Consider the following 15,722-nt stretch of genomic DNA (forward strand, 5'->3'; position numbering starts at 1 on the left):
ATTAAACAGCATTCAGCCTAGAATACAATGTTGTAGCATCTTTGCATTTTCCTTTTCCCTGAAAACAACCTTTTTAATCCTGCTTTTGTCCTTCATTACTTCGCTGTTCCTTGATCAACTAAAATGTTTTGTCTGCACATGAAAGACTGCTTCAGCTTCCTCTGAGGAATGTTATGTGTTAGGGTGAATGCATACTATCCTTGTTGAAGCTGGAGGTACAACTGTAGAGTATTACTGTGTAAGTGGTCCCTGAACATACAAGAAAACCAGCTAATACCACATCAGTCTTGACCTTGTTATGACGCACCGTGTCAAAGGCTTTCCTGTTCTTCTAAGGGATGTAGGAATATTCATGACCAGTGAAGCTCCTGTTTGGTGGGTGGATAAGCGTTTGGAAGGCTCTCCACAGACTAGTAACCAGTAACTTTTTCAAATACTCTTACAGAGCTCTGCTCAGAGATTATCTCTTGACTCTGCTACTATCAGTATTTTCTTTAAAAACTCTACTGGTGGAGCAGAGTTATTAAGATGTAGCTACCTGTCCAGTACATCAAAGAAGAAAGAGAAGAGAGGGAAAGTGCATGTTTTATTCTTTATTTTTCTGCTTAGGCAACTTTATGGCCAAACTGCTATTAGGAGCAAAACTATCTAACAGGTAAACCATCAAAGATTTTTGAAGAATGTCGCATTGCAGGCAGCTGTTCTCTATTCTTGTAAAGTTCTTCACTGAAAACAGAGACACAAAATGTCCCAATAGTGAGTGATCTTTTGCATTTAAGCAGAAAGTGTAGCTAATAGAGCAACCCTGCTATTGAATCAAAGTTGTGGTCTTATTAAAAACAATGTAAGCTTATGCTCTTTGAGAATCCATTTATGCTTTGATAATCATTTATTTATTGTAGAAAAGTACCTACTTCAATTGTTTATTAGTAGTAAAAGAAGTTACAGGAAAATCTATGGTAGGATGGTGGGAGTGGATAAGGAAACATTACATTTGTCCATTCTGTAAATAAAAATAGTTCCAAAGAACTTATCCAGAGACAATAATCTCTTTTTATAAACCTGAGTTAAAAACAGTTCCCTGTCACTGAAGAGATAATGGTAAATTTTGTGAAACTTCCAAAACTGGAAACCTGATTTTAAATTTTTTTATTTGAGTTAAGCAAGAAAACAGACTGAATCTTCATCCCTTGCTTTAGCAGTTCTTGGTGTTATCTGACTTTCAGAAACAAAGCTAAATGCTGAGGGTCTGTGAGTCATCTTATTTTTGGCCAGAGCCAACTCCAGTTTCAGTGTGTGTATGCTTGTTTCTTTATACCATGACTTTTTCCCTCCTAAGTTAGTCATTGTTATCTCTTGGCACGGATAGAGAGATTAAAAACATCAGTAAGCATGAGGCATGCTAAAAACATGCAAACAAGCTTCCCATCTAATCTTCCAAACCCCAGAGTGTTCCCATTCCTATTCCTTTGTTGTTCATGAACCCATCTGATCTTTTGATCGTATCCTGATGGAGGGAGCAGGGAGGCGAATTGCAAGGCAAGGGTTTACTGACCAGGAATAGTATCCTAGAGGCCCTCTTCACCTAACTTCTGCTGCTGTGTCCAGTGTCCACAATAAACATTGTGGCATTGCACAGAGAAAAAGCAGCAAACAGATTAGATAGAGGTAAAAACCCTCTTGTTTTAATATTTTTTGGAAGCTTTGCTTTTTGAAGAAGTCTCTGTGTATCTACATACCAAAAAGGTTTGTAAACTCCATTTAATTTTGCTACAGTTATTTTTGGTGGTTGAGAAGTGACCAAATAGATAGATACCCCATAGGCTTAGGCTGGTTTGGATGAAGCTGGCAAAGCCCTTGTGGCTTTTGGTAGTGGTTCCACTGAGACAAGGACTGGTTTGAGGACACCTCTAAAAAGCTGGTGTGGGAAAGGATGGAGCAGTGAGCACGGTGATTGGGGTGAGTATCAACTGGTTCTTGAAGACAGTGTATCTCAGAATGAAGGTCTCTTACAGGAAGTGATGGTTTGCCATCAGTTTGCTCTGGTGCCAGAGTTTAACCCATGGCTCGGGTGTCCTTGCTGCAGAGTGAGCTATCAAGGTGGACAGCCTTTTGAGATTGTCATGGTGAAGAGGTTGGAAGAGTCTGAACAGATAGTACCTACTTTGGTAGGGCATCCAGGCTGCCCCAGGCTTCTTTAGTGAATTGATGAGAGCAAACTGAGTGTCCAAGCAGACTAAGATGTCACTGATATCTTGCTTTTTGTTAGTGTTCGTGGAAACACAGGTAGACCACCTCTGCTAGTCTTTGACATATCAGTCACTGTGGTGAGGAATAATGTCATAAATTAATCTTTTGGATAATTTTATTTCCCTGATTCAGTCTAAATTCTCTAACAAATTAGTGTTTTCCATGGGCACATTGCTTGAACCAGCTTTTCAAGACAGCAGTTCCCCATGTCTTCCACCTCCTACTTTGCGTAGGTCAAAAAACATTTGCTGACTTAAAATGATATTTATTAATGACTTTTAAATCTGAGTAGGCTGGTAACCAGGATACAGTGGGCAAGTGGAAGGAGGATAACAGCGTACTGAAGGGATTGATGCTGCAAGCATTGGCTATGATGGAGAATATTAAAGAATAAGAAAGTTAATTCTCTTTGCCCCTAGACCTGAAAAAATGCTGTCAGTCTTTACCACTGTCCTTTTATTCCCATGGCACAAAGCACTCCTTCAAGGATCTTGGGGCTATCTCAATATCTTCTCAAGAATATTGAGAAGACTCAGTATGGTGAAGAAGAACGTGATGTGTGGTAGGTCAGGGAAGATGCAGCTTCAGGTGGCACACAGAATGCGTGAGCTGCTCCTTCATCTGGTACTCGGAAGCTCCTCAAATGTACTGTTTCATAGCACTGCCTGCCAGGCCTGGCTGTCCTCGGGTGGTGGAAACGTGACCCGGTAGAAAGGCAGTGATGTGTGAGTCCTTTCCTCTGATTGTACTACGACATCAGCAGACTGTTCTGCTGGCTCTTTGGTTGCTTTGTTCAGGATACATTCAGCTATACTTTGGCTGTGAGTAATGCAGAGACTATTCTACTTTTCTTTTGTATGCCCCAGTTCACACAGCTGATAAGCACACTTATGTTCACATTGTGTATTTCTGCTTCTCTCTTACATGTTCTAGTGAGTATTTCTTTAAAAATAGTTATAGTGCCACTGGTGCTGTCTTCAGTGAGGGATGAGGTACACTCCTGGGTTGTAATCTCAGATTCTGCAGGTACAGGCTGTGGATACTGCCTCATGTATGTTTTGAAACAACCTTAAAAAGGTCATCCACAACTTTCAAGCCAAAAGACTTCTGTTTCAAAATGAAAGTTTATAATCAGTTGTGTAGGAAGGCTGCTTAACAGAATTTCCCTAGACTTCAAGAACTACAGTTAAGCTTTAGCATGACCTTCTGATACGTATTTTTCTGGACTATGTCTGGTGGATGTCTGGCCTGCTCCACAGAGAGAGATGTAACCCCTAAACAGTTCCGCTGGAGGAGTAATTTTCTTTACAGCACCTGATGTACAGAGATCTTGTTGAAATCTTAGAGAATTCAATGTCTTTATCAAGAGACACATCTTACACAGACATATATGTTCAACTTCATAACATACAATTCACCTCAGATCCCTGCACTGCTATGGACTTCTTTTTTCCACTGCACAAATGTTTTTCATGCAAATTTAGACTCTAGCTTTTTTTTTTTTCTTTTACATATGACTTTGAGTATGGGAATAAGATTGACTAGGATATAGACATCATATGGTTGGACTTCTGTTGGGATGAAAAACTAGATAATAGTTGCAAAAAAAAAATGCAATTAAAGGTTAATTAATTCAGATAATTTAATCAGATGTAAAAAGCAGAAAAAGTTTCTAATCCTTTGACTCAAATTATGAGTTGTTTTTTTTTTTCTGTCAGTGGAGTGGTATCTTTCTTGTAAAGGCAAAAATGTGCCTTTTAAGTTGTTAAAAGTCTTCATAACGCATGTAAGAAATGAAACAAAGGGATAGGAACTTTATGCTTTAAATGCCAGGTCTACTTTTGCTGGAGGGAAATTAATGACATAGTGGGGGATAAGAGACTGGTGTGGAACAAATTGAAGTAAGATTTATTTGTTTGTTTGTTTAGTTAGTTAGGCTGCCTAAAATAGTTTCTTCATATGTACTTTCTCCATGAAAGGTTTAGTGCAACACAGTTTATTACATCCTTTTTCTATGAATTTGAGTGGGGTTATCATCTTAGAGGGTGTTAGTCTTGGAGTAGTATCTTGTCAAATTTTGTGGCTTTTTGCTTAAACTTCATTTTGTTGAACATCTGAACATATTCTAAACCTGAGGAGAGGTGCAGGGATCACCTCTGAAGGCCCATGCTGTCTTGAAAATAAATGATGATTGCGGAGAACCCTAATAATGGCAGGTTCTATTAATGAAATCTTAAAAAATCTCTTGTTGGACCAAGGCTTTACCCTTCAAAACTGGAGGTAAAAATGAGAAAATTCCCTGGTACCTGCTGGAAAATCTCAAGAGATAAAGAATGTAATTTATATTATTTGGTTTTGATTTTACCGTACTAAGTAAAATTTGTATATGTTGGCTACCTGGCACTCGAGCAATTTTACTGTGTCAAAAAAAATTTACAAGACACTCATCTCTGTCTTACACATGTATTTTCTGATTCTGTAAGTTCTCAGTCTAGTGAAAGCTAAATATGCCTAAGCTGCTTTAAGTGGTTGTTCATATATGCTAGACTCTTCTTCAATTTCTAATCCTATTCCATATTTAATGATTATTGCACACTAAATACCATGTTACTCTGTGTGCTAAGAAGTCAGGATTGAATTATAGGTGTGCAGTGGTTTCCAGTACACCAGCAGAGACTTTTGAACTGCCTTGTTTTTCAGGTCTCTCCCCATCTCAGAGATAACAAACCTCCCTTTGGATGTGGAGTGCACTTGAATTTTCATTTGTTCCTGCTTCAGTGACCAGACTAAGGGCTTGCAAGCACAAAAAAGATGTTATCAGAGTTAGTGCAATCCCAGCCTGCAGACAGTTTGAAGGTGCTGGTAACTGAGCTCCAAGTAGTGCTGAGGCTCTGCTGAGAGCAGGTGAGGAGTTCCTGGATCTTCAATTGCTTATGTAATCCAAGTGAAAACTTTTTCTTTCTTTGCATATTGAGTGCTTTTTAGCTCTGTATAGTGAGGCCTTGACTGCTTCATGAAACTAGGATAGTTAAGCTTTAATAGTTTTCTTACAGAAAAGTAAATTACCACTGTTCTTCTGGAAGTGGTTAAGAACTCCCACTCTCCAGTCCGTAGTAGGTTGGCATTGGCTTGTGCCAAGAGCTACTGTCAGTGAAATTAATATTGTTCCCAAGAGGTCACATAACAAAGTGCTGCCAATACAAACTACAGCACTGCAGATTCTCAAACTGTTAAGGCTGTAATGCAAATTCCTTTGACCAGAGCCTGTTCACCCACCCTGGAGGCCACTCCTGCTCTCTGAAAACCTCGAAAGCAAGAAAAGCAGAAGTCTGCAGTTTTACTCAAGATTTATTGCATTTTAAACATCCTGTAGGTATACCTTCAGGCTACTCTGGGTATATAGCAGAGAGCTTGTGTGCTTCTAGCCCCTAGCTGAGAGCAGATCTTTACCAGTTGGTCTCAAAGTGCTTTAAAAGAGTGGTCATGATCATTCCCATTGCATGGGAAGAGAAACGACTCGCTGAAGGTTGGACCACGCCATGTTCAGGAATAAAACTGAGGTACACTGAACAGTTTGGTGCTTTTCCCTGTAGGTCACTTGGTCTCTGCAAAATCAGAAAATCAGTTTCTCAGAAACAAAGAGGAAAGAATTTCAGTGTCTTGTGCCAGAAGGGAATAACCGGGCTTTAATACTAGGAATAAGATTTGGTAAATTACTGTGTGACCTACCTTTTCTGCAGGCAGTTGTGAATTTGGCGCTCACTGGGAGCAGGGGCATTAAATAACAGGCATATTAAAAACATACCTTGTAAAGCAATCCATGGACTGTTTGTATGCTGCCTATTAAAAAAAAAAGTTGTCAGAAATATAGGCATTTTTCAAATACTAAACTAAATTGATGCTATTTACTGTGACATATTTTCATAAATCATAATCAAAGCACTGAATTTTAACTTTGTCTTTTTTGTACTTGAACATTAAATATACTGTATTTATTGAAAACTATACAACTGGTTCTTTAACTTCAAATTGCTTCTGAATGAATTAAGATTTTAATGCATTTTCTTATTCAATAATATATGCACTCCATATTGACATTTTTAGCTATTTGTCAGCATTATTCACAGCTGATTTGCTGAATATTTGCTAATAGTTGAGAGGGTTTTTCCTGCGTCTGTGTTCACTGAAATATCTGCAGCAGTACTGGATATTTTTTTCCCTTCTGTTGCTTGTTAGGATTCTTGTGGCAGAGATGAGCATCCTTACAGCTGGCTTATGGGGGCAGTTCACAAGAAGGCCCTTGAGCCTGTACTGGGGAAAACTAAGTACCTTACCAATCCCAATGCTGGTTTTTGCCTGACACCAGAGAGAGGGAACATTTGAACTTACATCTGTGTGATGGGTGGTTCGTAGTGACAGGTGAGATGAATCACTTAATTGATTGTCTGCTTTAAAATTTTTAATATATTTAATCTCTGACAAATGTGGATTGCTGAAGGCCAAGGTCTGGCACCATTATCTGCAGTAATGTTGACAGCTCAGGTACATCAAGTCATCAGCAATCTACACCTGGCACACTGGGTAATGTGATGGGGAAAAGTTTTGGTGGAAAGCTAACATGAAATGTGTGATTTTAAAAGCTTTTTTTAATACACAAGATGCATCTAGTAAAGTGCTTCTGGTTGCCCTGAAGCTTCACAGACTTTGTCTTTCATGCCCGATGCCGCTCATTGGAGAAGCAGAATTAAAATTTGTCTGGGAGTGATGGAGCCAGAGGGAATTACAGAATGCTTTGGCTTCTGAGGGACCTTTAGGATATTGTTTGATCGATCTCCTGGTCTGTGGAGGGCAAACTTCAAAGCCAGAGCAATTGTGCAGAATCTTGTCTGGTGAAGTTGTGAAAACTCCAGAAAGAAGATTTTATGGCCTGAGCATTTATTCTTGTGTGTGACACACAATTTCCTAATGAAATTTCTTTTTACTAATGCATGCTTTTGAGTTAGGCTGCCTAGCTTTCAGAATGCCTTTGCCAAGTTGATGTGCTATGCTGCTTCCTTTTTTTTTTTAATTTGGAAATGAGAAGGTATTTTGCTGGCAACACAAGAAATATGACAACAGAGGTACTTTGAAAAGCTTTTAAGTATGCAGACAATCTGTGTTTTCCTACTCCTGATCTCTCTTTTAACTGTTTTGTTGATGTCTTCATTTAGATTTAGCTGAAAAGAAATGGTAACCTGTCACTGGGAACATCTTTTTAATTCTAGTGTGAAATATTCAGTATGCATTCCTTTGAAAGCTCCAAATAATGTACTTTTAAATTTGAACTTGCATTATTAGAAATATTGTTACATAAAATTTTAATAATGACTTAGAAACCCATCTGTTCTTATGTACTGCCCTTCAGATCAAAACCAAACCACATGCTGGTGGCCAGGGACAAAATGATAGATTGCAAAGACCATCTACTGTATTTATTAGGTGCTGAGTTTTAAAGAGAAATAAGGACAGCAGTATTGCTAAATGTTTATAGTGACAGTCTGTACAGTGCCTATTTTGTACTGAAAAAAAGGGAGAATACTACTTTCCTATGAAATGTTGCTGGCAACCAGGAACAGTAAAATGCACTGGGAAGCTTTTAAGGTGGCATTAGGAAAGGTATGGCTGAAATGGCAAACTAGAGCACAAATGCTGCGATAAAGTTTGGTTAATGAAGGAACATGAATAGACAATTAAGTGTACTCTGCGTATTTTAATGTTATATAAAGCATGATAAAAAGCAGTAAAATTTAGATTCTTCCTTTTTTCCATATTTACTGAACTGTCATTGCAAACATTGTATTAGCATATAAGTTAAAAATGTCCATTATCTTTTTATAAGACAGAGAAGAGAAAACTTATTTAAACTCTTTTTCTATATTGTAAATGATGTCTGTAGCCCGTGTAGTCTACATTTGATCTATGGAGTTAAATGAGATGGGAATCCTGTTTTGTTTAAGCTGATGCACTTAATGTGAACATGGAGTTGGAGGTGAAGTTCCCCATTACTGACACCACTGAATTTTGTATTGTCATTTTTTGTGAGCACAGTTAACTTACTTTTATGTTGACAGAGCAGAGACACTACTCTGTCAACATAAAAAGGATTTATTAGGCATGTTTTATGCCATCATTCCTTAGATAGTTTTAATTCAGCACAAACAAGTGCTTCCTCTGAGCACAGCTGTTCCTTCCTGCCTCCCTCCACGTCCCACTGCTTTTGCCCGTGCCCCTGCTGCTCGCCTTGCTGGATTGTGTTTGCATGGCTCCCCGGTGACCTGGAGGAGGGAAATAATCTGGGTTAAAATTAATCGTTATTAAATGAGTCTTTCAGCTTGGTTCAGGACATGGACACATGTGGAAGCACAAAGGAGAAAACGGTGGGAATGGGAAGTTGAATCAGGAGGTGTAGAGAGGATATGACCTGCTTGTCAGCAGCCTGATTTTATGGTACTTTAATCTGATCGTGGAAACTCATCATTAGCAGGAGGGTGGCCGTCTTCTTTTAGTAATGTACAGTTTCTAACCAAGGCATCCCCCTCTGCCAGTTTACCACTCTTCCCTTTCTCTCAATTTGAGTAGGTGTCAGGATGCTGTAGCTTTATTTGAGACGCCAGATGCACACAGAGGAGGTTTGGGGCTGTGTTGGTGCCTTCCTGGAGCTAGATTTATCCTGGGCTTTTCTCCATGGTAGGATGGAGGGAGATGGAGGAGAGACACCAACCAGCCCTACCATATTGTCTTCTGTGATATTCTTTTCTATTAACTTTTTTTGGGCACTGCAAATAAATTTTGCTCTTGGACACTAAATTATGCTAGGCTGTTGAGACTTTGAAAGTGGCTGGTTTATGCCAGATTAACTAAAAAAGAGTTTTATTTGTAGCATAAACCCATTCAGCCATATTTAGTTTGCTAGGTTCTGGAAAATAGAGAAATGCTTCTAAATGCATAGCTTTCCTGACCGTTGCTGTCTCAGAAATAAGTCTTTAAACATAAAGAGCACTGCTTGTCTGTATAAAAAGCATCCATTTTCTTCCCACATACCTTTTTTTTGGGGGGGGGGAAGTGAGAATGAACCATGAGTTGTTGATTTCCCCTTTGTGAAATAAGTTATTTTGTAAGTTCTTTTTATACAGAAAACAGATGAGAATATACTTCTTGGTTTTCTTTTATTAATGACCCATTCGGGTTTCTCCAGAGAGCTTTGCAAACTCATCTGGGAACCCTACATTGCAAGCTCTGCTGAATACAGATTTCTCATTTTACAGCTTTTTGACCTTTTTATACTACACATAAGTATATGAAGTTTAAGATGATCAGGAGAAGGTCTTTCCTTTATAAAGAAGATCCTTTATAAAGGGTTTTATTTTTAATCTTAAATAAATATTAACGGAGAGAACTTTTCCATTGGTTGTTCTTCATTGCCCGTGAATTCTGACGGTGGGTTTCCTAAGGAGCAGTGGGGGAAGGTTGTTTGTTATGAATATTGTTTGGCAAAAAGTCAGGCGTATTCTATGGTTTCATATGAATTATATCTGCTGAAATTCATCTAGTTTCCCAACCAACTCTGCTTGCTGTGCCTTAGCAACAAGAAAAAAATCTGTTGCCACGTGGAAACGGATTGGGGATTCATGACAGCACTCCCTATATCCAGCCACCCTCAAACAATGGTAGCGTTTCATCTACTAAACGCAACACCCATGTCTTATTTCTGCTTAGAACACCTATAATTTAGACAGTAGCAAGTGATGTCAAATACAAAAAATTAAAGGGTGGCAAAGTGATAAGTCATATTGTTCAGTAATTTTTTTCCCTTCCCTCACTCCTTGCCTGGCATGAGTAAGCACTGGGAATAAATGAGCGTTTACTCCTGCAGAAATTGCTGCCTTCTTGTGTTGCAGGTTGTGGAGGGTGTGCCAGGCAGGTACAGCCCAGCTTTGTTTCAGGATTCATGTTCAGATCAGGGATGAAGTGGAAACTCCCTAATTATTATAGCTGCTTGCTTTGAGCAACTCCAGCAAATCTCTTTGATGAAAAAAACCCACAGAATTTTATCAGTTGTAACAGTTGCAGTGGTTTCTGTTGCTGTTATGGCATTATCATTGTCATGGTTCATAATAAGAGAAAGAAACCTGGTTAGGACAAAAATAATTACTTTTTGATTTGTGTGTGGAGTGGGAGAGAAGTGAGGGAAATTAAATAAAAACCTCTGGTGGCTTTTTAAATTTTTCCTGAGCCACTGTATTGTTAAAACCAAATGATCAGTAAAGATAGAAAAGCATAAACAGATGATTGTTTTTGAAGGTGAATTTGGATTCAGCTTTGTTTGTGATCTTTTTCCATACACTCTCGTGGTTGGAATGTGAGAAGTTTCCAACATGAATACTTGTGAAAGTGTATTTTAGGCTTGGATGCTAAATGCTTGCTGGATATGTGTCTGAATAAATGATTTCCTTTGTGGTCACATTAGCCAATTTAGGATTCAGGTGTTGAGTAGTTGCAAAAATCCCCCTGTCAGGGAATAGAAATGATCTTATTACCAGGTAGTCTGTGCTACACCATGTGCATTTCAAAATGAGATTTTTTTATTTAAGCTATTTATATTTAGGAAATAAAAGCACAGAAGCATTTGCTTAATTTTAAGTATATTGAGTAATCCAATTTTAAATGCACAAGTGTTACACTGAATTCTTTAGGGACATAGTGATAGTTCCCTGAAACTATGGATGATTATTTTCTTATATTTGTATGTAACAAAAATGTTCCTAGAACTGCTTAACACTGTGGAGTTGATCATGGGGCATGATCGTAAATTAAGTCCTGATCAAACAGGCAGATATTGATGAGTATGTTGTAACTGAAAACAGGTAAAGTTTGATTGCACATTGCAAACTCCTAAGCACAGACTATTGTGCTCGTATTTTAGAAACACAATCAGTTAAAAACCTAGATATTTGAAAAACATGGAGTGGAAGTTTGAACACTTTGTTAGGGAAGAAGATCCATAATTCTGCCTTTTCTTATTTCTTTTAGTTTTAATGTAAATCCCACTCTAGAAGATTTCTGTCAAAGTTTTTTTTCCTTGCTAACTGCACATGAATATCAGAAGCTCTGAGAAGAAAGGCAAAACATTTCCGTTCCATATTTGAAATTATTATTTTCATGCAATTTCTGCAGCCTCTTTTGAGGTGTTACAGCATGACTTCTAGTGTAGACAGGTTGCTGGCTGCTACCACCATACTAAATCCCAGCTGAGGAAAGCACTTGAACTGGAACTCCAAGCACTCTTGCTTTCTTTCTTTCTGAGCATCATGGCAATTAAATTGCTAGCAGATGTATGGAGCATTGCTGATGCTACTGTGACTGCAGTGCTGGCAGTGGCAGAAATATCAGCAGTTGTTGGAACAGCTTGGGCAAGAGGCAAAGCACAAGCAACTTGTAGGCAAATCGTTCTCTCGATTTGAGATGAGGCCAAAGCAAAATCCCGGGTTAAAAATGAGTAGAAAATTTAAATGTATCTCTATAAGGTATGACTAAAAACATACTCTGTAGTACCATTAGCCCTTGAATAGAACATTAAGCAGGCTGTAGTAAATACACAGGGAGTTGCTATAGTGGAGCCAGTTCAGTACTCTCCTGAGTAAAGAACTAAGTCAGCATCTTACAGTAAGATAGGACTTGTTCTTTCCAGTGGAAACCAAAATGTGCTTCATTAGTATGTACACTTTACTTGTTGTGTCGTATGTTTTGGGGGCACTGCTTTCCAAACCTTTCAAAAATCAGTTTATGCTCACAAATCAGAATATTATCATCAATACCTTTGCATGTTTAGCTTTAAGTAATGTCAGAATTTCTTAACTTGTTTAAAAATAACTATCCAGTTGAAGCAATACTAATTTAAACTCAGATATAGACCTTGCATAGTAGCATCAGTCATTGATACTGTGCTTTTAGCAATCTAGCTAGAATATTTGATTCTTTGGCTGATAATTCCATTGTCATATGGAGTGTAAAGAAGTATTTCCTTCTGGTTGTTTTAATTTCTTGCTGGTCATTTTATTTTAATCCTCCCATTCTTTTCACACCATTTCTTACTCCATGTGCTTACCACAGTAAACACCTCTATAATTTTTCCCAATTTCAGGCTAAATTCTGTGATGTGTTCAGATTTGGATCCTAGCAGTCCTATCCCAAAACCTTCTCCTGGGCATCCTGTCCCAGCTGTCCTCTCCTGCCGCATATAAGTCGTGTTCCCAACCTAGAACAATGCCATCCCTGTGCCACGTTCATAGTTCAGGCTTCTGATTGTCCAGCCCAAAGCACCAACTCCCTGCTTCTTTATTCCTGCATCCCTAGCAGGGAAGCTGAAGCCACTTATACACAGCTACTCATGTATGATGGGATAGCCCTTCTGGAGGACACCAGGTGCTCTGGATCTCCTCCACATATGATCTTGTCCCAGGACCACACGTGCTGCCACATCCCCATCCTCTCCCTGACATGGTTTGGCAAAGCTTCTCCTCAAGCTTGTGAAGAGGCACAGGGGGATGCCAGGGTGGCTGTAGCTAGAAAGCAACACTTGGCATGGGCAGTAATAACTGTTCCAAGGTAGTTTTTATGAGAGATGAGTTGTTTGCTTGATGACTAATTAATTTGCTTTAAAAGCACAGTTTGGCTCGTTTTTAGTTATTTGCAAATGTATTTTGAATCACCGTGTGTGTCAAAATGATTTGGGAGGAGCAGCCTATATTTGCTAGATACCTTCAGGGAGGAATGATGCTTTTCCCACACAGCCACCCAAAGGCTGGGGTTTTCAAAAAAGCCTGGACCCCTAATCCACTACCTCTTCCTCTCTCTTAGAGGGGACTGTCCAGTTTGTCACCAGCAGCCAAAGTAGAGTCTAATGAACAGAGGTGAACTAAATATTTATTGAGGCATGTTAAAAAAAAAAAAAAAGGAAAAGAAACAGGTCTGTATCATGGTAGCTAGGACGTAAACTCCTAAAATTCGCTATCAATTTCAGCCTAACTGCAGTGAGTGTTTCAACATTACACAGGCTGCACTAGTATCAACAGGAAAGATAATTTTTTCTATTCCAGAAATCCACTTCCACTTTTGTTTTATTTTCTTGTAATTAGCTTCTATTTTCTTATGTTTGTAGAAATTTTGGGTGTTTGGTTTCCTGCATGACAGGCTAAATGTACTTGACCTTGCTTCCACTGGGCATACACCTTCGTTTTTGCCTTATTTCCAAGGGAAGATTCCTGTTCAGCCAAGCCAGCCTTCTGCCTTGCCTGCTTGATTTCTGACATTTGGGAATTGCCTGCTCTTCGAAGTTCGTGTTTGAAAAGTGACCAGCACTGATGGGCACTGGCACCTGCAAAAACATTTTCCCAAGGGACCTTAATTCCCTGAGCAGCCTGAGGTCTGCTCTCCTCATGTGCAGAGTTGAGGTTTTGCTGGCACTTTTCCTCCTGTCAACAGAGATTTTAAACTGAATGGCTTTGTGGTCACTGTGGCCAAAATGGCCATCCATCTCTACTTCACTCACGAGATCCATTCTGTTGACAAGCAGCAGATCAAGGAGAGCATTTTTCTGAGTCAACTCCCTTACGACCTGTTCCATAAAGTTGTCATCCAAGTTTTTTAGGAATCTTCTGGCCCGGGTTGTATCTGCTGTGTGATGCTCCCAGTTAATTTCTGGCAAGTTGGAGTTCCCCATAAGGACAAGGGCAGTTGAATTGGAGGTGTCCCTTAGTTCCTCAGAGAATAATTTGTCAGTGTCATTGTCTTGGCTGTGAGGTCTGTAGCAGACTCCCATGGTGACATCTGCATCATTTGTTTGCCCCTTGATTCTTACTCAGAGACTCTCAACTGCATCATTGCTAACTGTGAGCTCCATACATTCCAACCCTTCTATTATATACAGTGCCCCCCCTCTGCCTGTCCCTCCAGAAGACCCTGTAGCCATCCAGCAGGGCGCTCCAGTCACAGGACTCATCCCAGTAGGTTTCACGTATGCCAATGATGTCAAATCTCTGGGACTGGGCCCAAGCTTTGAGTTCCTCTTGTTTTTCCTCATACTGTGTGCGTTGGTATAGAAACATTTCAGGTGTGGTACATTGTAGTCATTACCTCGTCTGAAATGTTTTGCACAAGTCCAGGTAGGTAGCATCAGTCACTCTTCCCTTGTCTATCACTATTATAACCCTGTTGTAGAAGGCAACCAAATTTGTCCTTTTTGCTGAGTTTCATCTGATACTGTCATGTAACTTCACACTGCAGTAGCAGTATTTTCCCCGGCTGAGGCTCAACTGTCCTCTGTTAGTGCCAGTCTGGGAAAGGAGCAGGAAGGGGGGAAATCGATGTATCAGCTTTGACTGTGCTGCTGCAGGGAGTGAGGCTTGTTGAATGAAAGACTTGGACAGAAACCAAGTGAAGTGGTGGTATGTCGGGCTGCTGCAGAACCAAGGTGTTAATGACATGCCGGCTAGGAAAAGTAAGTGGGATCTGAGGCAGTGTTGCACACTTACAGCATCTTTGTTGGTTATGGGAGAGGGGAATTAAGCTTGTATGTTGTAATATTTCCGTATGGAGCTACTGTTATGCATGGAACTACACTACGCATTTGGGATGAGCATGGAAGGGTAAACAGCGTTAGATGCTTCTGTGTTCCTTGTCCCTTCCCTTTCTAAAAATATAGTAACAAAAATACAGGGGGAAAAAAGCAGATGGTGCTACTGAAATATGGATTCTGTAATTCTTACAAGGTGTGAAGGATGAGGGCTTTTTTATGGTTGCAATATACCAAGTGAGAATTGGATCCTTCTCAAAGCGAGGAATTAATTATGCTGCTTACAAGTTGGAATAATGTGAGGGAGCACTGCATGATCTTCCGATTGTGATGCCAGTGCACCTGCATAACATCTTCTGTTCCGCTTCCAGGTTTATTTAGGCAATGTTTATTTATGTCGTATGTGGCTTGTAGTAACATAGAAGTTGCAAGTAAGCATTCAGCATAGACAATATCTTGTCTTTTAACAGTGACAGTGAGTATCGTTGTGAGTAAAGGTTGGGTGACCTGAAGATGTTTGTCTTCTCTCTGCCTTCCAAAGTTCTGGTTCACTGTTAATTTTATAACTTTAAATCCTAGTCTTTATTGATCAGTGGTAAGGTTTTGGCATTTGCATTTTCCTCCTCTGAAGACTTATTTATCACTTTCTGTCTCCTCAAATATGAATCCTCTCTAATTTCATTGAGTGATTTTTTTATTCTCATGTAATGTAAAGCAGAGCACAGAAACCCCGTCTTTGTCTTTTCGCTGCATAATTTTGATATTTTGTATAATTGCATTATGTCTCTTGTAATCTCTCCTTTGTAAGGTAGACACAGTCTTTTCTGTCTCTTCTCACATTAAAATTTATCCAAATCCTTTA

General features: G+C 39.3%; 1 protein-coding gene across 1 annotated transcript in view; it reads left to right on the plus strand.

Annotated features, from left to right (window-relative positions):
- Positions 1-15,722, plus strand: part of LOC115307664 (rap guanine nucleotide exchange factor 5-like) — an 85,686-nt gene that overhangs the window by 11,838 nt on the left and 58,126 nt on the right. The window lies entirely within an intron of this gene.

This window comes from Manacus vitellinus, unplaced genomic scaffold (genome assembly GCF_001715985.3).
Source record: "Manacus vitellinus isolate BGI_N305 unplaced genomic scaffold, ASM171598v3 scaffold_3_pilon, whole genome shotgun sequence".
Taxonomy (NCBI): domain Eukaryota; kingdom Metazoa; phylum Chordata; class Aves; order Passeriformes; family Pipridae; genus Manacus; species Manacus vitellinus.